The following is a 26,642-nucleotide window of genomic DNA, read 5'->3' on the forward strand; positions in this document are numbered from 1 at the left end:
GTAGTGGAGAAAGCATTGAAGATACCTGAAGCTTGATCAGGATGAACATGGTCATGGTCAGCAAAGAACCCAGCAATCTGACTAAGAAGTGCAGTGTGGTTGTCACTGTCCACATTAGGAGTTGGTATAACCTCTCTATGTCTTTTGCTTTGAAGATATGCTGCAAACTCGTTGATAAGAGGCAAGGGGTTAGCAATAAAGTCAACTAAGCCATGGTTGAGCGAGCTTAAGGCATGATTCGCAACATGTTGTGCTTTGTAGGAGGTTATCTGTGATGTTCTGGGAATGATTGTCCTAATATTCTTATTGAAATTAGATTTCAACTTTGGATGTAGTTCACAGTACATTTCTTCCACATGTCCTGTAGCATTGCAGTATTTGCACTTTAAATGTGGATTTGTCCCCTTGTACACCTTGTTGTTAGTTTGCTAGTAGTTTGCAGCATACCCTCGAGCCACATGCAGTTTGTGGCTTGACTCTTAGGTTCATCACTCTTTTTCTTGCTTCTTCATGTTGCACATTAGCACAAACATTCTAAAAAGATGGCAGCTCTATGCTCATTAAAATGTGACTTTTGAGATCTTCATACGCAAAGCTTAAGCTTCCTAGCAACTAATATATCTTATCTTCCTCAGCACATGTTGAGAAGAATAGATGGATCAGTGGTATGAAGAAGATATATCCAGCTCATTTCACATGGTTTTAAGGACACCAAGGTGTTGAACAAAGGTCCTTCATTCTTGTTGAATACCTGCATTATCTTTCTTCAATTGGAACACACAAGCATAATTATTCTGGTTCCTATACATGTCCTTCACAGACTTCCATAGATCTTGTGAGGATTTAGAGTAGCTAAAGATCTTAGCCGCATGCTTTTCCATGTTGTTGAGTAACAGAGACATGACCAGTTGGTCATTGCACAACCATACTTCGTATGCTTGGTTATAAGGCTCGGGTGCTTCAACTCCTCCATTGATGAACCCTAGCTTTCCTCTTCAACTGAGAGCAAGAGACACTGCTCTAGACCATAGGAGATAGTTAAATTCATTCAACAAAACTGAGCATAAACGTTGATTCGTATTTATCTCAGTATCTGGAACAAAAGAAGGAGAACTTTGTGAGTTTTCTCCCCCAAGATTTACTGAGCTTTCTTTAGCCAAAACTAGAGCTTGAAGATGACTAACAGTGAAAAAAAAAAAAAAAAAAATTGGGCAGAAACAGGTCAAGGATGACACTGCTTTGACACTATGTTGTAGTTTTGGTTTAAGTTTTCTTGTATTTCTTAAATGTGAATGTACAGAGATACACATGTATAAAAGAAAAGAAGGACCGGTTACATCCAACGATCCTTAAACTAAACCCTAGAGACCAGCTATACTCCTTAATTAAAGGAGATTACACCAAACACTAGATATTAGCCATACTCCTTAATTAGAGGAAATCAACTATAAGACTAAGAAAAGATTTACACATAATCTATCAGGAAACATAGAAGGTGCCGTGCAGCGATGCTGCACCCACGATTTCTGGAATTGCATAATCTGTCTAGGTTGGTATTTCTCAATAAGGTTGTCATTGTTGCATTTTTGACATGGCTTGGATGGCATCGCTGGAGAAATTGGTATTTTTCCGAAAAATTGGATGCCAAAAGTCATGGATAAATTTGAGCTGACATTATAATTCGGTATCTCAATATTAGTAGTTGCTTGCCCTTGTGCCTTGGGACTAGTAAGCCCTCACGACAGTAATGGTTGCAGAAGGGAAGGGTGCTTCGCAATGTGTTCTTATCAAGGGTGGAAATGCACTCGAAAAGGCTCATAAGGCTTTTCAATTTAGAATCTGGGTTTTCAACTTTTCATGAATTTTATTTTCATATTTTTGTTTTCTAGTGTAGCTTCATTATACTTGTTCTTACTTACTTTTTCTTTCGAGGACGTCGAAAACCTGTTTGTTTTGGTATTAGGAAAAGACAATTACTGATTAGATATTATCCATATGTCTGAGGGTGTAAGTGTAGTCATCGTATTGGTCTGGTCATTTTGTCTGGTCATTATGAAGTTGCTTTCCTCGTATTGGTCTGGTCATTTTGTATTCTGACCTATGCTACCAACATAGTTTATGTTGATGTTCCGTAATATAACAAGTTATGCACTTCATTTCTGACCTAGTGAAACGCTCTGCCTTCGTTCTGTCAACGTTTAGGCTCTTGACATAAACTAAATGCAATCTATGTCATTGGGTATGAAGGAACATGCAGCTATCATTTCATAGTTGGAATCTGTCTCATATGACTCTTTGGTTCTGGACAATTGACGGTTGTATTCTCCCCAACTCCTTTTTGATAAAAAGGCTAATAATTGTTTCAATTTTTTTTCTTTTTCTAAAATTAGAAGCTGAACAAATGGTACCTAAGTCATGATGGTTGATACAGTTTTTAGCATTTGACACTTTATTGATGTTTGGATGTTTACTGACATGTGTTTGATCCTTGTAGGTGAAAACGGTTGTCTTTGATAAAACATGGACTCTAACAGTGGGAAACCTATGGTAGTCAATGCAGTGCTCTTCTCCAATTACTCAATGGAAGAGTTCTGTGCTGTCTTTTTTGTCACAGAGGTTGGTGCTTATATTTCAAATTTGTACGTTAAAAGCTTCATTTGCGTAGTTGCATTAAAAATGTTAGTGTTTGTAGAGTAGTTAGGATGAGATAAGTTACTATTTATGCTATCGTAAAATTGTTTTGTCGATCATGCTAACATTCCTCTATCTGAGAAATTTGTAGGCAAATAGTGAACACCCAATAGCGAATCGGTGGTAGAGCATGCTAAAAGGCTGCTAAAGACATTTGGATCAACTAAACATGTGATGGAGGCTAATGGCTTTGGTTGGGAACAAGAGACTCATGTGGCATAATAATGTCCATGTTAGTCCTGAGGTTGAGAAATATGTTTTGGAACACGAGAATCTAGCTCGAACATGTGTGTTGGTTGCGATTGAGGGAAAGATTGCTGGGTCTTTTGCTGTAATAGATCTAGTGAAGCCAGAGGCTGCACAGATCATCTTTTATCTTCACTCGATGAACATTACTAGCATTGTGGTTACTGGTGATAACTGAGCTACAACTAGTGGCGAAGCCAAGATTTGTCAGAAGGAGGAGCGAACTTAAAGAGTGCAAGATTAAAAAAAATCACCACAATCAAATCCTTTTATAGTAATGTCTTTCATGGTTTATCAATACAAACAAATTACAATAGTTATCGACGATGTTCCATACCTTGAAAACTTTGCATAATAGGCTCAGTATAGTATCTTTATATTAATTAACTGTATGATGTGAAGAAAAGAAAAATCTTAGATTCTTAATCTTAAAGTAGAATATACTGTATGAGTAATAACTAATTAAACCAATCAATACCAATAATCATATAAATTATTCAACAAATAAAAATTTAATTAATCAATATCACTAATCAATTAATCTATAATAAAAAAAATTCAATTTTTACCCTAAATAACAATTTCATTCATCAATGATTATAGAATTTCTTATCAATAATCCATAATTAATAGTCATTAACCATGTTGATCAATTACTCTATGATTCTATATAAATTAAACAACATTTTGTATTAAATAATGAATTAGGGTTAGGGATAATATAAATTTTGAAATTAAAGATTTCATCTAAAAATTTGGAGAGAAGTGGCCAACCAAACCAAAGGATGGCGCCTGGAAGTTGGCAACAGGGAGATGGCTTGAACTTTGGAAGCAAGGAAGGCTAACAAGATGTTGCGGCTAGGATTTGGGGAGCTGTTAGTCTTCGCTTGGGGTCTGGGATAGTGAGGGCACTGGGGACTCCTTTAATTATTTAATTTTTTTTAACTCAATAACCCAAACGATGTCGTCCAACTGAAGAGTTTTTAAAATTTTTAACCAGTACCAAAACAACGTCATTTTGGCGTGGTTTTCACACACACAAAAAAAAAAAAAAAAAAAAAATAAACTTGATGCAGCAAAGCTACACAGTAGCAATCAACACAAAAAACACAGACGAACTTCATCACTTTCGACGGGACCAGAGGGCAGAACCACCACTCCTGGGCTTGATTTCCGACGAGGGGAGGGGTGGACACCACTCCTCGCCCCTATGTAGCTTCGCCACTGCTCCGCATATAGCTATTTGGTAATGGTATGATCATCACCACTGGTAGTGACTCTACGGCTATTTAACAAGTTATTCAGTCTTGTTGGAATTTGCTTCTGAGAACATGGTTTCACAATATGTGTAATCATATGTAAAGGTACACCATAACATTTGTGTACTAATATGCATATGATTGTAGTGAAGAAATTTACTTAATTCATAAAGAAAATAATATAATACAATTAATTAATTAATTCTAAAAGGATACAAACTATTGTATTTTAGCATGAAAAGTTGTAACTTCCCCTAAAGAATACAACTCCTCCAGAAAGGTTATTTCTATCTCTATATATTTGTCAAGTCCCTTTCTGTCAGATTCATTCAATTCCATACTCACTTTCTATTCATACCTTCACACCATATTGTGATCGATAGTCTAAGTGACATCCATTTTTGATCCTGTGAATTACCCAATTTCTAGCATTGGCCTCAGAGCCTAGTTTTCATGAATCATAACAATTTGCCCAGTTTTCATTTGAGAATGTCTCGAACTACATTTGAGACTTCCTGTTCATCAAATAATGAGATAAGGAAAATATTCACCCTATTTCGTTTGACAGAGAACAACAACAATCAGAAAATTCAGCATTCAAATCATCAAGTTCACTACCGAAATATAATTACCATTATCATAGTTTGAACAAATTACATCCAGAGGGTTTATTCATTCTTATTAGAACCTTCGAAAATCTATTGCAGTCTGTATTTCTGGCTACAATAGCTGAATCTGCACAAGAAAATTCAGACCCACAAAAATATCCTATTGAACTTACCCGTGCTGAAGAGATTTGGTCAACAAGCCCAGAAGACTTACGTGCACCACCGTGATTGATTCGTAGTCCTTCACTGACTACTACAAAATTCAATATTAAAACTGGGGTTTTTGTGCCTGCTTTTGCCGTAGTCTCGCCTTCCACCATGGTTACGCCTTTCACCGTGGTCTCGACCTTTCACTTTGGCCACGCAGCCTTGTGGCAACAACATCTAGAAACTACACCATCGTAAATAGCCACATCCCTTAGAGACTCCACCACCGTGGTCTCGTTCTCCAGCCGTGCTCTCACGGCCTCGCTGTGACACATTTCGCAAGCAATATCGTTGTCCTTTTCCAATATTTGAAGAGGAAGCGAAGTCATACCCAACCTCTAACATGAGTTTGTAGGCGTTTGGGTCGAAACCTTCTTCAGTCCTCTTGGTTGAAAAAGAGCTTAGTTTTGCCCCCTTTGGCAGAGATTTCACGAAGCCTTGTGGTGATCTTGAAACCTTAGTGTCACCTAACTATGTTAGAGGTAAAACTGCATTTTTCTTGAGCAACTTTACATCATCCTTGTGCCGCTGTATGTCGGCTTTGCTTACTCCAGTTTCGAACGAGGATTGACCATTCTTTCTTCTCGACATCAGGATGTATTGAAAGAGGGATGTGTTCAGTCCTTTTAAGGATGTTCTACTCTTTTTGGTTATTGTAGGTTTAGCAGGCTCATCATCGTTTTTGCTTGAAGATAGCACAACTTCCCCTTTTTGCTTCTTAGACATGTCTTGCCACTCTTGCTTTTTAGGTGCGGCTTTGCTTGTGGATTTAATCTTCTTTGGAAAAAGCTTTGGGCACCATGTCTTTATCCATGTAGAACTTGGCATCCACGAAGTGTGATTCGGCTTCAGTGAATGGCTTGGTGTCACCTTGTATCATTTTTAGTTCTTCTTGGTAGAATTTCAAGTATTGGTGAAGGGTGGACGACACTACTCCATTCTCATGGATTCAAGGCCTTCCTAAGAACAAGTTGTAGGAAGTTATGTCATCAATCACATGGAATAACATGCTTGACTTGAGTATGCCAATGATCATCTCCACTTGGATCAGGCACATCGTTCTTTGTCCTCCTTGGTCAAAACCTTGGAATAGAGGCAACCTCGGGACAGTTTATCCACCTTAATGCCAATTGTGGTCATTGTTGACTTTAGCATGATGTTATGGCTGATCCACCATCCACAAGCATGCAGTTGACTTTGTGCTCCCTTACGTACCCAAAGACGAAGAGAAGACGATTGTGAGGTTTTGATCCCAACAATAAGTCTTCATCAGTGAAGTTGATTGTGTCATGGGTAGCACAACATGCGGCATATTCATGTGGCTGAAGCTTCAAGCCTTGGTCCTTGCTTTCTTGCACCTTGTGGCGGACAGGACTTGCTAAGATCACTATTAGTGCTTTTCCTATCTCATTGGGCGATCGTAGTGCCTTCTCAATGCTAAAGTGTGTAGGTAGGCTTTCTTTGGGCGTGAGGGTATTCTCCTCCTCAATAGCGATAACTTTACCTTTTAAGGGCTCTTCTATCTCTATTTCGACCATGTGACAGGCAGCAGTAGTACACTATTGGAAGAAGTCATTCGGGAAGTATTCGTGCAATGAGACGGGAATGCGTGGCTCTTACTTCATAAGTTCCCTGGCATATGTTGGCTTGGCAACTCTTACATTTCTTTTGGGCTTCTTATTGTTGCGGCGACGGTACTTTTTCCCATGTTCCACCTTTGGCCTTGTGGCTTGTGGTCTTGGCTTCCTTATATTTTTATAGGTCACCAACGTTCACCTGCTTCATCGTCGGTAAGTGCATCTTGGTCGTTTACCTCCACCGATGGTTGTGCAGAAGGTGCCGTGCAGCTTGAGCATTAACAGGAATGGTTATGCGTCATTTGAAAAGGCACGAAATCGAATGATCCAAACACGATAATAGTAGTGTATGTTGCGGCCTTGTCTTTTAGGTTGAGTTTCATTCGTCCTTGTTGTGCTAGCGTCATGATGAGCTCCTTGAGGATGAAGCACTTGCCAACAGGATGACTTACGATATGATGGTACTTGTAGTACCTGGGATCGTTAACATGATTTATCTCTTCAGGGCGCTTGGATTCAGGCAACTCAATTACCTTCTTCTCCAACTGATCGTTTAACATTGCGGCCATGTTAGAGTCCGAAAAAAAGGTATGTTTTTTGCTCCAGTTCCCTCAAGGTGTTTTTGTGCTTGTCTTGGGTGCTATAAAGCTCATCTCTCTTCATCTCTTTGTTCTTGGAGGAGTTCTTAACAGGCGTAAGGGATGTCTTGATGGGGCTAGTGTTGATGGTAAAAGCTTCCCTAGCGGGCTTCTTCCCATGATTGTCCACATTTGGAGTGAACACCTTGTTCTTCTTTAAGTCTGTGATCGGCTCATTCTTCCTATGATTGGCGATACATAGTTCCATGTCATGGGAACAAGTTGTCAACTCCTCAAATGTTCTCAGCTTTATGCCTTTGAGGATGTAATGTAGCCCCTAATGCATGCCTTGAACACATATCTTAATGGCAACGGTTTAAGAAAACCGGTCTTTGCAATCCAGACTTAATGAGCGCCATTTATTGATGTAGTTGACGACAGGTTCATCATTCCATTGCTTCGTACTTGTTAGCTCTAGCATGCTTATAGTGTAGCAGATGCTGTATAAGTGGTTGAGGAATTCCTTTTTTAGCTAATCCCAACTGTTGATAGACTCAGGCTTAAGGTCGGTGTACCAGTCAAAGGTATTACCTTTCAGCGAGCACACGAATTGCTTGACGAGGTAGTCTCTTTCCATCCCAGCATTGTTGCAGCTTTCATTAAAATGGGCGACATATTGCTTTGGGTTTCCCTTTCTATTGAACTGCATAAATTTTGGCGGCTGATAACCCCTCGACATCCTCAAAGTGTCAATCTTCTTGGAGTAAGGCTTTGAGTACAGCACAGAGTCATGTGAGTTTCCTTTATACTGCGTCTTAATTATGCTTGCGATCATCTCCTGCAGCTGCTTGATAGAGAAAGATCCCATGAGTAACGTTGCTTGGTCTACCTCTAGCTTCTCTTCAGCTTTCTTCACCAAAGGCTCATTGATAGGAGCATATTTAGGCGACTTAGCTAGCTTATTCTTGTGCATTTGTGCTATTATTTCCTAGTTAATGTCGTATTACAACTCATTTTCGTATGTTTATAGGTCCTAAGGGTTAAAGTACCAAGAAAGTGCATTTTGGTGCATTTTGGAGCAATTTTGGACACTATGTGGATAGCTTGCATATGGGCCAACATGGATGGACGAATTTGGAGTTCAAGAGGCTAAAAATATGATGAGAAGAGGAATGAACTAAGCTCAAGACAAAGTGGATAAGGAAGTAGCTCAAAAGAGGAAACCACATCCAAAACCTTATCTAAAACCTTATCCAACATTATCCAAACCTTATCTCATCTTATTCTATCCTAACCTTATCATGTCTTAATCCTAGTTGCAAGGGGACCTAAATAGATATTTCTAGAACTTATTTCTAGAAGCATTTTCTTCTAGAAGCCCCAAATCAACCACAAAGCTCATTATTTCTAGAAACCCTACAAAGGTGGCGCCTAATCCCTTCTAGAAGGCCTTGCCTTGCCTTGCAAGCCATTCCACCCTTTCCTCCATGTGTGCCGCACCTTTCTAGGCCCTATCCCTTTTGGATTCTGATTTCTAGGGCTTCATTCATTTTGGATTTGGGTTACACAAAGCCTTGTATGAAACTAAGTGGGCCAAACCCCCTCCTAGGTGGATTTGATCACCTATTGCCGAACCTTAGGGCCCTAATCCACTAAATCTGTTAAGTTTAACCCTAATCTAGTTAACCCTAGGACTATATAAACATAAAATCAGCCACAAATTCGCACCACCCTTTATGTTATTCAGAAACCTTGTTGCCACAACACCCTAGCCTCCATTCTCATACTCCATCCACTTCATACACCTCCATACACCACCTGTCGCACCCTACCACCATAATCAGCCATCCTTCATCCCTCTAAACAAGAACACATCATTCAAAACCCCCAAATCCACCACCCACACCTTGTGTCGCAGCAAGGAGGAGGAAAAGAAGCCCTAACCGTGCATCAAATTCATCCTGGAATTGCTGGAACGTTTAGGTGTAATCTTTCTTATGATTTCAATGTTTAAATTCAATAATAGTTGTTTTGCGAGTATGAGGAACTAATCCCCTTTTTGGCTAGGGGGAATTTCGAAACCATGGCTATATTTGCATTATGATTTGATTACTTTCAGTTGTGATTTCATGAGTGGTGAATTCAATTTACTTACCTGTTTGAATTAAAACTTGTTTATGTATATGAATTGAGAGAGCACACTTAATTTGCATGCATAAATCTGATGTTAGGGTATAAGGAAACTTCACCTAATCGTTGGGAACTTATATTCATGCGTAGTTAAGATTGTTGGTCACAATCATGTTAAGTAAATTCTTGGCATAAGTATCATGCGCTTTCATAGTTACGAATGCCTCGTCAACACTTATAATTTCCATAGAACCTAATGATCTTTGATTGTTTTTCTATTATGCGCTTTCATATAGAGAACTTTTGAGGAATAATTTGATTGCAATGTGCTAATTCCATTCAATTCAATGACCTAAAGGAAATCTGAGAGTTAATTTAAGCGTACCTAATTAACTTGGGGTGTTAGGGTTCATAATTCATTGAATAAGCAACTGGAGATTGTTTTGTATGCAAGTATGCCATGTGTGGAGAAAAACCTCCTAGCTATCCCACCATTCACTTAATTCAACCAATTTCGTCCAAATCTGCATAGTTTAATTTCTTGTTTTGTTTGTTTGATTTTCGTCCAAAACCAAATCCTCATTTGTTTTAGAGTGTCTAATTAGTTCAAATATGTATTAGGTTATGTTTTTAAGAGTTTTGAGTCAAGATAGAACTAATTTTCGTCCAATTTGGTGTTTAGAGTCAAATCTGCCAGTTTGTGTTTTTTTAGGCAGTTTTGAGTGTTTTTAGCTTATTTTGAGTCTTGTGAACTTGTTTTGAGTCTTTTAAGTTGAGTTAAGTGTTTTAAAGGTTAGTTTTATCTATTTGAGTCAATTTAAAGTGTTTAGCAATCCCTCCTAATTCCCGGTTTAAGAACAATCCCTACTTATTTATATGCTAAAATCGTCAAAAGAGGGTTAATTTGTGTGTGAAGTTAATTTTCGCATCACTCATCTTCTTCGTCGAATTTTTTCTTTAGTGGATCAACCTTTAGGTTAGCTTTCACATCATGCTGCGCCTCCAGTCGGTTGACAAGTGAGGCAATTTGCAAGTCTTTCTCCTCCATGGTCCTTGTTAGCTTTGCAATTACTTCACTCATTTGAGCCAGCTGCTTCTTGACGAAAGTTGAACCAGTAGTCATGACTTACATGGTTACGGGATGCGCGATGCTGCTTGAGTCGACATTAGAAGTCAACGACTTAGATTACCTCCTTGGCACTCTTAGCCAGGTGAGGGTGATCACGGGCTCTTACCTCAGGTGTTCTTGTTCTTTCTGCAGAGTTGATGTAGGGGTGGAAGACGTGGCTGAGAGAGCTATGGCCTTACTTCGTGTTGTGACACCCGAAGTGCCACCACTTGCACGAAGATATTCTTGTTCTTCGCTTTGGTTGCGGGAACAGTTTAATCCTTTCTTGACGCCATTTGTGCTTTTTACGGATTTGAAGATAGAGATAAGAGGCAGAGATTGTCCTACTGGGCGTGCCAAATTTGTAAACACGAAGATTCCTGCGACAAATGAAACAAGAACATGTGTACAAAGTAAATTTTGTATTAATGAATTTGTAGGTTACAATCTCTTTTACAATTTGATCATCTGATTTGATCTTCGTAAGTGTTGATTTGTGGTGTTGTTAATCCAAGGGTCGTGGTGACTTGAGCTTGGATGAATGATTGGAAGTTTCTTCAAGGCCATCAAGGCTTGATCTTGAATGAAAGTGGGCCTCAAGGATTTGGCTTGTGCGAGGGAGGAACCGGCACATGTAAATGGTGCTTGTTAATTCTTCGAAGGTGTCGACAAAGAACAAAGATAGCTTTCTTGATCTTTTGGAATTCTTGGGAATTTGGGATGTTGGATGCTTGAGAACTTTAGAGTTTCAAAGCTTCAAGGATTTTGGGGAATGAATTCTTTTCCAATTTAGGAGTAGAGAAAATGTATGTGAATTGGTGCCTTAAAATGAATGCCTTGGCCTCCTATTTATAGATTTTTTCAAGGCTTAGTTTTGAATATAATAATCAAATCAAATAAATCCTTTATGCCAAGTGTTGACACGTGTCCTTCTTCATGACTCGTCTGATTCTGTTGAGTCATACGCTATGTGTACAATTTGTGAAACACGTGGCATGTGACATGTATGTCTCGGCACGTTGAAATTTTAATACGTTGGTCAACATTTATTTCTCTAAAATTTTGATGTCTACAATGGCATTTGGTGATTAGTTTGTATGAACATGATGATAGTTGACAGTCAACATAAGTACTTGGAATGTATTTATGTTTTGGTGTTTCAATCCATGACCTAATGTGGCAATTAAACTAACAAGTATAGTGTTGAGATTTTCGAGTTATTTTTATAAGAGAAGTTTAGTTTTTCATTTTATTTTTACTTTTACTCACACACCACGCGTGGGGTTATTTTTCCACCGACCCTGGATCCGGGGTGTGACATCCGCTTTGTTAAATGACTAAAAGAGATGGTCTTCACAAATAAATCTTTCATTTAACGATCGAAATTGAAAACTTTTCTTTGCATAAAAAGAAATGTTTTTGAATGGAGATTAAAACTATGAGCTGTATTCCCAAGATGGGGAGAGACATGACTCATTTCTCCATGACTTAGCCTAAGTGAAAAGTTCTCAATCTGCAAAGAGAATTGGGTTCACACACGAGTGACTTCTAGACAATTTTCTTTATTTATGTTGACATTGATAGTCATTCTAACTTTCTAATATACGTACCTTGGTGGATAACAAAGAAATTACTTCCATATCTGGCTCATACATTCTTATCTAGTTGTATTCAGGGTAAGAGTCCATGAAGCTTAGTAATTCATGCCCCGCAATCGAGTCCACCAACAAATTGATCCATAGGAGTGACACACCCCGACCTAATAGCAATTAAGAGGTTGTAATGTTGATTGCCTACACTAATTCACAAGATAACCCTTATCATTAGATGATGTCACAATGCCAACTTAATGACAAAAGCCATAGTAAGGAATTAACGATGTGAATAGATTTGAACAAAAATGTTCTTATTAAATTCAAATGTCAACAAGCCTGCAAATCCAAAACAACCCCCTACTTAAGGACATCAGTCAAGGGGCACATCCCATTATTATCACATCATCTGGAATAGACAGTAGTTCATACAATAGTTAACACAAAGCAGTGTAGTGCAGTGCCATGCATAATCAAAAGTTCAAACATGCAATTATTACAAGCTAGATAAAATTGCAGTAAAGAGATCATCACCCAAGTTTGTAGGTGGAAGCCTCACTGGCAAGCCCACTTGTCACCCCCTGAAGTTTCCTTGTTCTCATTATGTCCTAAGGGGTCGACAAAACAATGTGTCAGTGGATCAAGTGTATCTACTCAAAATCATTTAAACGTATAACCCTAGTTTTGAAATCACATATGAGTCAAAAATTACATAATAATAATACTAACATTATAGTAATAAATTTCATATCTCAACTCTCATCATACCAAACTAAGTAACTCAATCATACACATAACATCATTCAAGTTGTATAGCAAGCAAGTGAAATGGCATCTACCTGATTAATGACTAGCGTCTACTAGAGTATCTAGCCTGTATAAGAAATATCGGTACCTGCAATAAACCTATGGTCGTAGCTAGCTATACGAGATGTATGTTGGCCATATGGTGAAAATAAATCTCCAATAGCCTCAGGATATCATTTAAAATCTAACTATATTCAAGTCTCCTTAAAGGCCATCCAATAGTACTATGCATCGGCATATATAATAGTTTATTTAAAACGTTTAGCTTTGGAAGGGATCCACTCACAGGTAAGTAGAGTGTCCTTCCTCGTTAAGCTTCTTGCCTGAATCCCTTTTAACCTCGTGCATACCTATGAACGTAATATTTAGCTTAAATAAGCATTTCTAGACATTCTAAGAAAATTATCCACACTACCATTTAACCTTTGAATTTACACAAATGAAGGGCATCATGTGATTCAGAATGATGAATTTAAAAACCTAAAATCGGTCTCAGGTTCCTCATACGCCGCTGTGCTCTGGCCATGCGTCAACACGAGCTGTCACGCACCAGGAAGACGCACCGCCATCATGTCACTGTTGCTAGTGAACAAGACATCGTACTTACCATCAGCGTTTGGCAAGTAATCATTACACTCACCGTCGCTAGTGCCACGCGCCGGTCGTCTAGAAAGTTTAACCTAGGAAACAGATTATACCTGCCTTAAAGGAATATGCCTTTAAATCTAAAAACATAGTCGTTGTTGCCGTCAAGTTTAATGGCCACTGCCATTGACCGCCATCTGCCATTATCGAGACCTCGTCGAAAACTGCAGAAAACCCACAACATGATTACGGGCTCGGATAAACTCATTTCAACATGTTTTAAACCAGAATTTGAACAAAACCTCAGTAATATAAAGGCTCATTTCAACGTGTTTTGAACCAGAATTTGAACAAAACCTTACTAATAGGTTTAAAACTTACCCGAGGGTTGAATCCATTTCGGATTCAATAGAGACTCATCGAATTTCATCATTGGATTCTAGAAACGAACACATTGAGCAAGCATGTAAATTTCCTGAGCTTTCCAGCTCAAAATCCACATGCAATTGAAGATTTAATTACCTAGGATTGGTTCCAACTGAGTTCAAGCACCAACAGTCATGAACTCTATGACTTTTGGCTGAAATTGCTCGTCGAAAACAGGGAAACATGCACAATATACTAAAAAGATTAAAACCCTCGAATCCTAACTCAACCTCAACACAGAACATCGTAGAACCAACCCTAGAACTTAACATTAGTCAAGAATTAAATTTTAGGTGAGAAACCTCACTAGGGTTCAAGAATAGAGCTCGAGGCTCTCGGCTTCAATGGCAAAGCACCTCACGGTGCTCCGATGATGCATGCAAGACCATATTCGTGCTCCCCGAGTCCCATGGGTTTAGAATATGTATATTTAAGGTTAGATTGGTGACGGAATAGGTGATGGTGGTGACTGGGACTCACAGTGCTAAAGAGAGATGGAAAGAGCTTCGAGAGTTAGAGAGAGAGTGAAGTTGCAAGAATTGAAGTGGAAGGCCCCAGAGTGGGGCATAATCCCACTTAAAATAATTTTAAGTGAAATTACAATTTTGCGCCCACACTAATTCCGTGACAAAATGTAACCATCGGAACTCCAATTTCAATTTGTTTTCGACCATGCATTCATGAATACATAAACCATTTTAAAAAAATCTAAGAAAGTATGAGAAGCTAAAATTCAAGTCAAGGCTCGATAATTACTCAGGACATCCAACTAGAGGCATTTTAGTCATTTCATGTGATTCGAGAATAAAATACAATATTTCAAGGTACTGGTTGTAATAGGAGTAGGAACAGATCCTTTAGAGAAGCCATATTTAGGTTTATAAATATACACATACTCTCCACTTAGCATTCTTTTTTGCACTAATACCATGATCGCTAGCCATTTTGGGTGGTGCACTTTGACAATGAACTTGGCATCTTTGAACTTTTGATCTCTACCTCTATGATATTACTTTGCTCTGTTTTGTGATTTCGTTTGCGTTGGATAACTGGTTTGGCAATTAGGTCCAGGTTGAGATGATGGCAGATCATAACATAATCGATTTCGGGCATTTCTTCTGCTAACCAAGCTAACACATCTTTGTTTGCCCTCATGGAGTTGGTGAATAACCCTTTTCTACGATCGGTCAATTTGATCTGATCCTAGAATTTTGTTACGTTCTATTAGATCGAGACTAGTACTACATCATCTTCGCCTGCCTTTGACTTTAGGTGTTGTCGTCTTTGGGGTCAAGATCTAGGTCAAATTCTTTATAGCTTGTTTATTGACCTCCTGATTGTGATTGCTATGCCGACTCTTCCATGAGGGCACTGAAGCTTCACTCTTCCTTCCAGATTATGTTTATGTTTTCGTCAGCACAGTAACGTGTCGTCGATTAGTCTCCTTTTATTACCTTTACTCCTCTTATAGCAAGTTAACGGGGTAGTTCATGGTAGCTGGATGAGACAACTTTCATCTTGTGTAACTAATTCTGGCTGAGGATAGCATTATGGGGAGTTGGGCAATCCATGATGTGGAAGATTACCAAGTAGCTATAGGGCTCTGCCTGGACTGCTAGCTTTATCGTCCTCAGTGATCGGATCTGACCCTTATTGAAAATGTAAAAGGTGGTTTGCCCTTCGTTGATGTTGTCAAGAACTCCCACCTTTCGACGGCATCCTTGAAAAGTGCCGGCTAAAGGCTCTTCGTCGGTCAAGTCAGTGAACTGTTTTAGACTCAAGCAGTGGTCAGTAAAATTCAAGTACAAAGATTACGTTACTAGAGATGAACCATAGATGTATGTATCCATATCGTAGGGAGAGATCTTTCAAGGGTAAAATCCTTGTTCTAAGTCAGGAGATTCCTAAAGGATATTTAGAAGTGAATATTACACCATTTTAGGACTTGTGATTCCTTGCGCTGCAAGCCAATTCCTATATTATAAGAACTCTAAGACTTATAAAGGATTTGATTATGTCTATATCCGGATCAAATTGGGTGTTTTACGAAACAAGCATGTTTATCTAGCAGAGTCACTAGGATTCCACCTATTGCCCCAAAACAACGTGATGATGGCACTACTGCTCCATTTGGTGCTCGAAGTTGGTGAGTCCACGACCGGAATTCTGAGGTAACTGTATTTTGATCAACCTTACTCTGGCCCTGGAAAATCATGGTCTCACACCTAGGTAGCGTTGATTCAGGGAAATGCTACCTCCCAAACTTAGTGATTATAAATATTTCCATCGCAATAGTTGGAGTACCACCTTACTCCGATACTAGGTTTTTAGCCCATGGAAATCCTTCTTGCCCTAGACTTTTTTTTTTTTTTTTTTTTTTTTTTTTTTTTTTTTTTTGCACCGATTAGACTAAAGGTAAAAAGTCGTTAGGTATTAACACTAGCATTAACAAGGTTCTCTTCAACACTTATGTTTATGGTAAAGTGATTTGGTCAAGAGGTTATTGAGTTAAATTCTCAATGAAAGCACCGATTGTCAGAACCAAATTTTTCTCCACCGCTTCTGGTGGTGATGCTGAAACTCATTAACTTCTAAAAGAACGAACAACCATAAGTAAGCTAAAGACCAGGAGGTGTGCCAGTCAAAGTCTTTCTTAAGATCAAGTTAGTAAGAAATATTAAGACTTAAGCAGTATGCAAGGGATTAAGTATGTAGAGATTGGGTTATCAGATATGAATCCTAGAAGTGTGTATTTATACCAGAGGTGGAGGAGACCTGTTAGGATAGTAAAATCCTTATTGAACCAGGAAAATCCATGAGGATATCTAGGAAGTAGATATGTCATTCTCTTAGGAGTATGATTACTTGTAGCACATGCCAGTCTTTAGATTGTAAGGACTTCAAGACTATAGGAAACCTGTTGATTTCTTGCTAGATTAGGTTCCTAAATCTTGCAAAACAAGCATGATCTATCTCATCGAAGTCAATGGACTGTGGCCACTGATTCTGGAATAGAATGATGATGGCAACGCTGATCTACTCCGCATCGGAAGCTGTTTTGTTTATGACCCAACTTATAAAGTATGTGTATTCAGATCCATGTTAATCCAGCCCTGGAAAAACATGGTTCCACATAAGAGATAACTCACAAATCCCTCTCTTTATTCTTCAATATGTTTCTTTGATGCTTCAACTATGAACCTATGCTTCTTAAACAGGATTTCCATAACTATTGATTGTTTTACTTCCGTTACTTATGTATATAAATTTTGAATTGTATATTCATGCAAGTCATTAGAAATTCCATAGAAATCTCCATAGTTCCCTTCATTATATATATATAGGAAGCCTTTAAGGGAAAGGATCCTCATTTTTTTTTTTTTTTTATAAAAATGGAGATTAGTTGTGAGGTCCACATCATATTGAACTTTAATGATCCGAACATCTATTTGTCAAGTTGCACCTCATAGATCATCCTTGCAAAATATTAACCAAATTGGAAATATTTAAGACATCTAATTAGATTAAAAAAAATTAACGAATACTTTGTTATATAATAAACAATAAAATTTTATCTTGATTATTAAATAGGCAAATGGTTTCAGATTGAATTGAATTTTTGTAAGGATGATTTATGAATGATCTATGAATTGAGACTTGCAAAATAGACGATTCAAATCGTTAAAATTGATAAGGAGTGGACCCCACATCTAATCCTCATTTTTTTGAAAAAAAATATGGATCCTTTTGCATAAAATGCCATATATAATCTCCAACATACTGGACTGCAGAAGGTGATAATTGGTCATTAACCTCCAACTATCATAAATAATTTATAGAAATTTATTCTGATGTAGAAAATAAAAATCACTCATTATGACCGGCGTGTTTGGGTTTCTCGTTTACAATGCCGGTTCGCCACTTGAACTCCACCCCTGCTTGTTCTAGCTATAAATTCACTTGATTAGACCTGGTTTGGTACTGAGGTGATTCTGAAAAAAGCTGCTATCAAAAAAAGCTGGGAGCTGTTTTTGTGTTTGGTAAACACTCTGCTTCAGCTTTTTTTCACAGTTTTGGATGAAAAAAAGCCAAAAACAAGAAGCTGCAAAACCTAGCTTTGAAAAACCGGCTTTTTTTCACATCTGTTTTACATAAAAGTTTACCAAACACTCTAATACTGCTTTTTTTTCTTCAAAAGCACTTTTACAAAAAAGTTTACCAAACACTATGCTGCTTTATTTCACAGCTGCTTATTCTCACAGCACATCAGAAGCAGCTTTTTTTCAAAGCACAGCAATACCAAACCAGCCCTTAGACTCCTGCCCTTTCAACGGACACAGATAAAAAAATATAAAACATGTTTCAGAGAGAACTAGAGAGAGAAAGATAGAGGTAGTGAAGTAGAGAGAGAGAGAGAGAGAGAGAGAGAGAGAGAGATAGCAAAAGCAATAACAGAAATGGAACGTATGGGTGGTGGGCTTCCTCCAAGGCATGCAAAATCATCAAACCCTGGTAAAAGTCTCTCTTAGCAAATGGCATCTTGTTTTGCTCTTTTATTTATTGATATATTTTTCATATTACTTGTTTTAATTTATTCTTGATGATTTTATATATATGTGTGTGTGCGCATATATAAAATAAGAGTTGGTTTTCTGATTATTTGTTTTTCATTTTCTTATTTGTTTATGGAATTTTATTGCACGCATGGCTATTTCTCTTCAAAATTTAGAGACCCAAATTTATTCTTTTCCACTCTCCCATTTTTCCCAAATACAGTTTTTTTGTCCAAGGCCGATCTCAAAGTTTTTGCATTCAATCTTGCATTTGGTGGTCTTTTACATTTAATTTTTTTTTGTCTCAGCTCCTAATGTGCTAAACTGCAAATATCACAGACATATCCCTAATCTTTTTAGGATTTTCATTGTTTTGTCAAGATTTTAACACAATTTTTTTTTGTGGGCGATTTTCCCTGCTTGATATAGTTTGTGTGTGTTCGTGTTTTTTTGTATTTATTTGTGTGTTAGATTTTTGGAGGAAGTTAAATGTATTTCTTCCTTGTCAGAATAAAATTAAATATTCTGTTTTTTTTTTTTTTTTTTTTTTTTTTTGCTTTATTTTCTGCATTATTTTGTCATTACACCACGTATTATGACAATTTTTCAGTTGCATGATTGATTCTTTTTTTCTTTCCTACATTAGGTTGTCATTGTTGCATTTTTGACATGGCTTGGATGGTTCATTCCTGTAGAATTTGGTCTTTTTCCGGAAAATTCAAAAGGCATGGATAAATTTGAGCTGGCATTACAATTCGGTATCTCAGTATTAGTGGTTGCTTGCCTTTGTGCCTTGGGACTAGCAACCCCTCTATGGTAGTAATGGTTGCAATAGGAAATGACCACCTTATCTTGGGAAACAAATTGTTTTTCAATTCAGAATCTGGGTTTTCAACTTTTCATGCATTTTATTTTCATGTTTTTTCGGTGTAGCTTCATTATACTTGTTCCTACTTACTCTTCCTTTTGAGGACGCCGAAAACCTGTTTGTTTTGGTATTAGGAAATGACAATTACTGATTAGATATTATCCATATGTCTGAGGGTGCAAGTGTAGTTCGTTTTCTCATCTTTCATTTGTTATGAAGTTGCTCTCCTCATATTGGTCTGGTCATTTTGTATTATGACCTATGCTACCAACATAGTTTCATAATATAATAGGTTATGCACTTCATTTCTAACCAGTGAAACGCTCTGTCTCTGTCCTGTCAACGTTTAGGCTCTTGACATAAAACTAAATGCAATCTGTGTCATTGGGTATGAAGGATGTTCTTTCTGTATGTATTGGGATTGAACATGCAACTATCATTTCATGGTTGGAATTTGTCTCATATGACTCTTTGGTTATGGAACGATTGGTGGCTGTATGCACCTTGTCCATGTCAGCAAGCCATACTCGCCAAGTTTCCCTGTTTCTTGTAGATAACAGCTCTCACTGAGGAGAGTTCTCCCCAACTCCTTTTCTGATAACAAGGCTAATAATTGTTTCGTTCTTTTTGTTAATTTTTTTTTTTCCTTTCTAAAAGTAGAATAGATGGTACCTAAGTCATGAAGGTTGATACATTTTTTAGCATTTGGCACTTTATTGATGTCTGGATGTTTACTAACATGTGTTTGATGCCTGCAGGTGAAAACGGTTGTCTTTGATAAAACAGGGACTCTGACAATTGGAAAACCCGTGGTGGTCAATGCAGTGCTCTTCTCCAATTACTCAATGGAGGAGTTCCGTCCTGTCTCTATTGCCACAGACATTGGTGCATATTTTTCAAATTTGTACATTAAAAGCTTCATTTGCATAGTTGCATTAAAAATGTTAGTGTTTGTAGAGTAGTTAGGATGAGATAAATCACTGTTTATGCTATCGTAAAATTGATTTGTCAATCATGCTAACATTCCTCTATGTGAGAAATATGTAGGCAAATAGTGAACACCCAATAGCGTAATCGGTGGTGGAGCATGCTAAGAGGCTGCAAAAGCCGTTTGGATCAACTGAACATGTGATGGAGGCTGAGGATTTTGAGGTGCTCACAGGAGCTGGCGGCGTTGGTGGAAGAGTTGGTGACAAAATGGTTTTGGTTGGGAACAAGAAACTCATGCGCATAATAATGTCCAGGTTGGTCCTGAGGTTGAGAATGGCTCGAACATATGTGTTGGTTGCCATTGATGGAAAGATTGCCGGGTCTTTTGCTGTAACTGATCCAGTGAAGCCAGAGGCTGCGCGGGTCATCTCTTATCTTCACTCGATGAACATTACTAGCATCATGGTTACTGGTGATAACTGGGCTACAGCAGCAGCCATAGCGAAGGAGGTTGGCATTGATAAGGTGTACGCTGAGACGGATCCACTGGGTAAAGCTGATAGAATCAAAGAATTGCAGGTACGATTATGGAATAGTTACGAAGGTGGTGTGAATAAATTACAATACCCAGCTACACACGCTGTTTTATTCTGGTTTGCAGATTCAAATGACTTATCTATATTAAACCGATGTTTTTAAGAAATTTTCAAACATTATTATATTAAGTTTGTTTAGCCATTTCTAACAGTTAACTGAAATTGGCTGCAGATGAAAGGAATGGCGGTGGCAATGGTGAGAGATGGAATTAATAACTCTCCAGCTTTGGTTGCAGCAGATGTTGGCATGGCAATTGGTGCTAGCACCTACGTAGCTATAGAAGCCGCTGATATAGTTCTGATGAATAGCAACTTGGAAGATGTAGTTACAGCCACAGATCTCTCCAAAAAAACTATGTCATGAATTCGATTGAATTTTGTCTGGGTCCGGGCTACAATATCCTTGGCATGCCAGTCGCAGCTGGAGTCTTGTTCCCTTTCACTGGAATTGGACTACCACCGTGGCTTGCCGGTGCATGTATGGCTGCTTCATCTCTCAGCGTGGTATGTTCTTCTCTCTAGTTGCAGTCATATAAGAAGCCTTTGCATATTCAGAGCGTCTCCAACGGCAAGTTTGCGTGATGGTGTACGTACGTCTGACTAGTTTTCAACCTCTGGTTGTTGCTTCCCTTCGTTGTTGCAGCAATGAAGTTGTACATGCGATCGTGATTAATAATTAATTTAGAAGCATAAGGCCCTGATTCTTCGATTGAACTTTAGCGTATCATCTTTCGCTTTTTTCTGTTCCAAAAAACTAATAAGCTAAGTTTAGATGATTTGTGAATCCGAAGAAAGTTCAACTAGAGCTTGGTTGTATGTAAACGCTGTAATAAATGTCGATTTAGTCCCGAATTATTCAAAGCAGAATTAGGTCAACTGTTTTTCTTAAACATTTTAAAAGCTGTCAATTTCATCTCTACTTTTATATTCAAAGCAATTATATTATTTATTTTTTTGTCAATTTAAGTTAAACACAGGACACCCTTTAGAGGAAATATCGTCATTTTCTCATCCATAAGCTCTTAACGTTACCACTAAGTTGCAGATTTAATAACTACCAATTTACTACTTAATACTACAGTCTAGTATGATATTTTAGTCCCCAAATTATTCAGAGTAAAAATTAGGTCGTTAAACTATTTTTCTTAAACACTTTAAAAGCTGCCAATTTCATCTCTATGTTTATATTTGAAGCATTATATTAATTTTTTGTCAATTTAAGTCGTACACAAACACCCTTTAGATAAAATATCGTCATTTCTCATCAAAAAGCTCTTAACGTTACCTCTAGGTTGATCTAACTGCTAATTTGTTATTTAGTACTACGGTCTAGTGGTATTCCTCTTCATTTATAAATGAGAGACTTGAGGTTCAATTCTGGCCAAAGGCGAATTTGAACCACATTATTGCTAGTCCATTGTGAGGCTAAGCCTATCTCTAGCCCCTCCCCTTAGACTAACTCCAACCCTTGGAGTAAGTTCTAAATTTTCCCTTCTATGAACGATGCGGTCCAACATTTATCATTGCTGCAAAGGGCAGCCCAACCCACGTGGGTGTGTCCAGATGTGAAATCCCGTTCTTGGATTTCACTATTATAATTTACGTATTTCGTATTCTTCTCCTTTTTCTCCTTCTTCTCCTTTCTTCCTCCGTTTCAGTTTTTCTCTTTTTCCTTCCATTAACTTTTGCTATGGATCAACATTTTGAAGATCAACATTTTGAGGAACTCCATTTCGAAGGTGAAGAGTTCAAAGTTGGTTCATTTTTAAATTATTATGATTATTAATTTCAGTTTCAGCTTTGTATTCTAACTAGTATTATGCTTAAATTGAAAATTGATTTTTGTTTCTTGGTTTGTAATTGTTTTTTCCTGTATTTATAAGGATCAACTCAACGGAGACACAAATCCTCAATTCCCAATTCGAAAGAACTGCCTTGCTCATTTGATTCATCTGGAAAATGCATTAGTGATAATTCTAGTGTTTTTCCAAAATATGTAGCGATAGATGTTAGAGATCACACAAATCTTCCGTTTATGATTTATTTTATTATACCTTGAAATTTGTGTAATAAATTCTCTTATTTTTCAGGAGATTGCTGTAAAAAAAATAATTATAATCGGCTATTGAAAACAATGAACCGCACCACTGGGTCAAAATCCTTTGCAAGAGTCTAGGAAGAATATGTATGGATTGTACATTTTTAAGAATTGTAGTTAATTGTAGTTATGGTGGATAATTGTTAGTGTTTGGTACTATTGTTATTGTTAATAGTTTTATTCATGTTTGCTTTGGCCTATATATGAAATATGGTGGGAATTATCTTTTATAATTTTTTAATTATTAATAACGAAAAACTGAAGCCAATTTTTTTTTTATTAATATATTTAGTGTCGCTTATTGGCCACATCATAATAATTATTTTATTTATCCAAATGCAAGGTAATGTTGGTTAGAACCGACAGTAGTTTGATATTATAATGTTGCTTCTAAGCAATGTAAAGTTCGATGTCACTTTTAACCGACGCTGTTATTCTTTTTTATTTTATATTACTTTGCTTCATGGTGGTGGATTAAGAGGACTAACCGACGTCAATGCCCTTTTCGTGATGCTAGCAATGGTGTCGATTCCTCTATGCAACAATGCATGATTTGATGTCGGATTTATACCAAAAATCCGACAATAATTGGGGTTTCTTGTCGGTTTGCACACCGCCAGTGATTGTCTCTTTTGTAGTAGTGGGTGATCATTACCTAGAGATAGGATGTGGTCCTACTTGGTATATCTATGAGAGGGGACCATATGTATTTGAAGGGTGATCATGCTTGGTATCACTGCTTGTACCATTAGATTATGCCTATGGTTCTGCTTGGTATATCCGCAATGGGGGACCATACTTGTACTATTAGATTATGCCTATGGTTCTACTTGGTATATCCGCAATGGGGGACCATACGTGTTCTAAGGGTCATGAGGATTAGTTGTACTTGGTACATTTCGATAGGCAACCATATTTTAGTTAGATTTTGTTGAGTGGTCTAAAATCCCTACTCTTGCTCATTTTCATAAGGTTAGTCCGACCCTAGATTCGAGTGAATAGGGATTGCTCATAGAAGACGCGTTTATAAATTAGATTTATCATGTTATTATTAGGAATCCAAGTAGGGAATTATGTAGAATTCCTTTATTAAATTTCATGAATTGATATGTGATCTTATTGATTGATTAACGTAGTTAAATGTTAATATCGTGCATCTTTGATTCTTGGGATTGATTAATTGGAGTGATTGTGGATATGATTGTTATTACTATGATCAGATTCGTTGACCAATGTGGCTAGAGAATAATATTGTGCTTCATTGGTTGTTCATTGAGATGTTGGGTGCTATAAATTGCAATATTATGTTGAAACATAGTGATTTATGAGATGGATGAAATGGAAATCTTGATTGTCATGTGGGTTTGTTATGTAGCCCTGAATCTAGTAATTTCATGCTTGTCAAGTTCTAATAATTAATTGAGGAATGTTATGCTTTTCTGCTTACACGTACTTTGAGAAATGTCAGAGTGTAGTGAATGGTGAACTATGAATGACTTGATCCCTTCTTAGGGTACATAGGCAGTCTAACGCAAAGGTTCAAGGTAGCAATGAAATAAAACAAAATGAATGCGTGGTTAAAACATTGATTGTGCTTTGGTCTTGTCTCGGAGACAAGACATGTTAAATAAACAGGGATGTGTTGACGTCACATGTTGATCTTGGATGTATGTCGGGATTGGGGCGTGACACCAGCAATTGTTGGCTAAGAAAAGTGAGCCAACGACTCTTCTGATTGATCAATGGCTGAAATTCAAACGGTCGTTGGTTATCCAACGGTCCACATTTAATTTAGTTAATGTTTTTGTTTTATATTTATAATGTCATTGAATCCAACAGCTGATATCTAATATGATCAAATCCAACGATATAAAAAAAGATCTAACAGCCCAAATTTAAATCCAACGACTAAAATAATTAAAATAATTTATTATTTAACTAAGAATTCACCCAAATTTAATGATTTTTCAATATTTGTCGAAATTTAAATATTTTTGGTTAAAATGTTCATAAAATTAAATTATAATAGTGTACATAATTTTACTTAAAAAAATTAGCCTAAATTTATTCTTTAATAACCTCGAGCTAAGAAGTTTAGGCCAAAAGTATTGGACCGGAAAAGCGATTTATGGATAGAAGTCAAGGGGTACATCCCATTATTATCACATCATCCGGAACAGACAGTAGATCATACAACAGTTAACACAAAGTGGTGTAGTGCAGTGCCATGCATAATCAAAAGTACAAACATGCAATTATTACAAACTGGATAAAATTGCAGTAAAGAGATCATCACCCAAGTCCATAAGTGGAAGCCTCACTGGCAAGCCCACTTGTCACTCCTAGAAGTTTCCTTGTTCTCGCTATGTCCTAAGGGGTTGACAAAACAATGTGTCAGTGGATCAAGTTTATCTAGTCAACCTCATTTAAACATACTAACCCCCGTTTTAAAATTACATATGAGTAAAAAATTACATAATAATAATACTACCATTATAGTAATAAATTTCATATCTCAACTCTCATCAAACCAAAGTAAGTAACTCAATCATACACATAACATCATTCAAGTTGTATAGCAAGCAAGTAAAATGGCAACTACATGATTGATGACTAGCGTCTACTAGACTATCTAGCCTCTACTATATTGGTACCTGCAATAAACCTATGGTCGTAGCTAGCTATACAAGATGTATGTTGACCATGTGGTGAAAATAAACCTATGGTCATAGTTAGCTATATGAGATGTATGTTGACCATATGGTGAAAATAAACCTGTGGTTGTAGCTAGCTATACGAGATGTAGGTTAACCTATGGTCGCAGAAGGTGATAATTGGTCATTAACCTCCAACTATCATAAATAATTTATAGAAATTTATTCTGATGCAGAAAGTAAAAATCGCTCATGCTAAGACAAACCTAAATTCTCTGTGTGGTATTCTTAAATTTGGGACCTTCGAGCACAAAAGGAAAATAATTTACCCCTTCCATAATGAGATTGATGAATTTGGAATCTCCTAATTTTGTAAAAGACGTAAATAATTTACCACATATGGTAATTTTACATACAACAATGCACTAGTTAATGAATTCATTGATTGCATCAACTAACACATTTTATTTTTTATTTAAGAAAAAATAAATAAAAACAAGAAAAGTGTTAGACTATGTGACCATCAACGATAAAATGATAGGATGCTTTGACTTAAGAAAATTACATTTTTAGAGAGTACATTGCAATTGCAAACGATTACAGATCCTCTCTAGATTTAAAAAAAATTGATCATAAGGATCAAATGATCTAGGCCGTTGAAATTTAATACAACAGCTACAATTATTATAACTTTTAAAGGGCCTCCTGTTTATAGCTGTTAGATCAAATTTCAATGGCCCCGATCATTTGATCCTTAGGCTCAGTTTTTTTAGATCCAGAGAAGATCTGTATTCATTGCAAACAACTGCATAAACAAAAATAAATAACAGTTTATTGAATGAGGATCCTATTTGTTAGGATCCCGGGGATCTTCTAATCGTGTTTGTTCATCATACATCGTGCAACCAGTTTTCATCTGGTATAGTTTATATTTAATTTTAAATAAAAAAATTTATAATGATTTCTGACCGCACAATGTACGATGAACGGACATGATTGGTGGATCCTCGGGATTCTTACATCCCAAAAAAAGCCAAACTCTTTTATCCTAAACTTTGAGAGTAATAGAGACTAATATGTTGACACAATTTGCAAACTTAACTAAACATATTTATCAACTTTCATATCA

At 37.1% G+C, this 26,642-nt stretch overlaps 1 pseudogene; it reads left to right on the plus strand.

Moving 5' to 3' along the window:
- The first annotated feature begins 1,508 nt into the window (after positions 1-1,508).
- LOC103931274 lies at positions 1,509-25,132 on the plus strand (annotated as a pseudogene).
- Positions 25,133-26,642: the final 1,510 nt, after the last annotated feature.

Source organism: the organism of the source record quoted next, unplaced genomic scaffold, assembly GCF_019419815.1.
Source record: "Pyrus x bretschneideri cultivar Hongxiangsu unplaced genomic scaffold, Pyrus_bretschneideri_v1 Contig8, whole genome shotgun sequence".
NCBI lineage: Eukaryota > Viridiplantae > Streptophyta > Magnoliopsida > Rosales > Rosaceae > Pyrus > Pyrus x bretschneideri.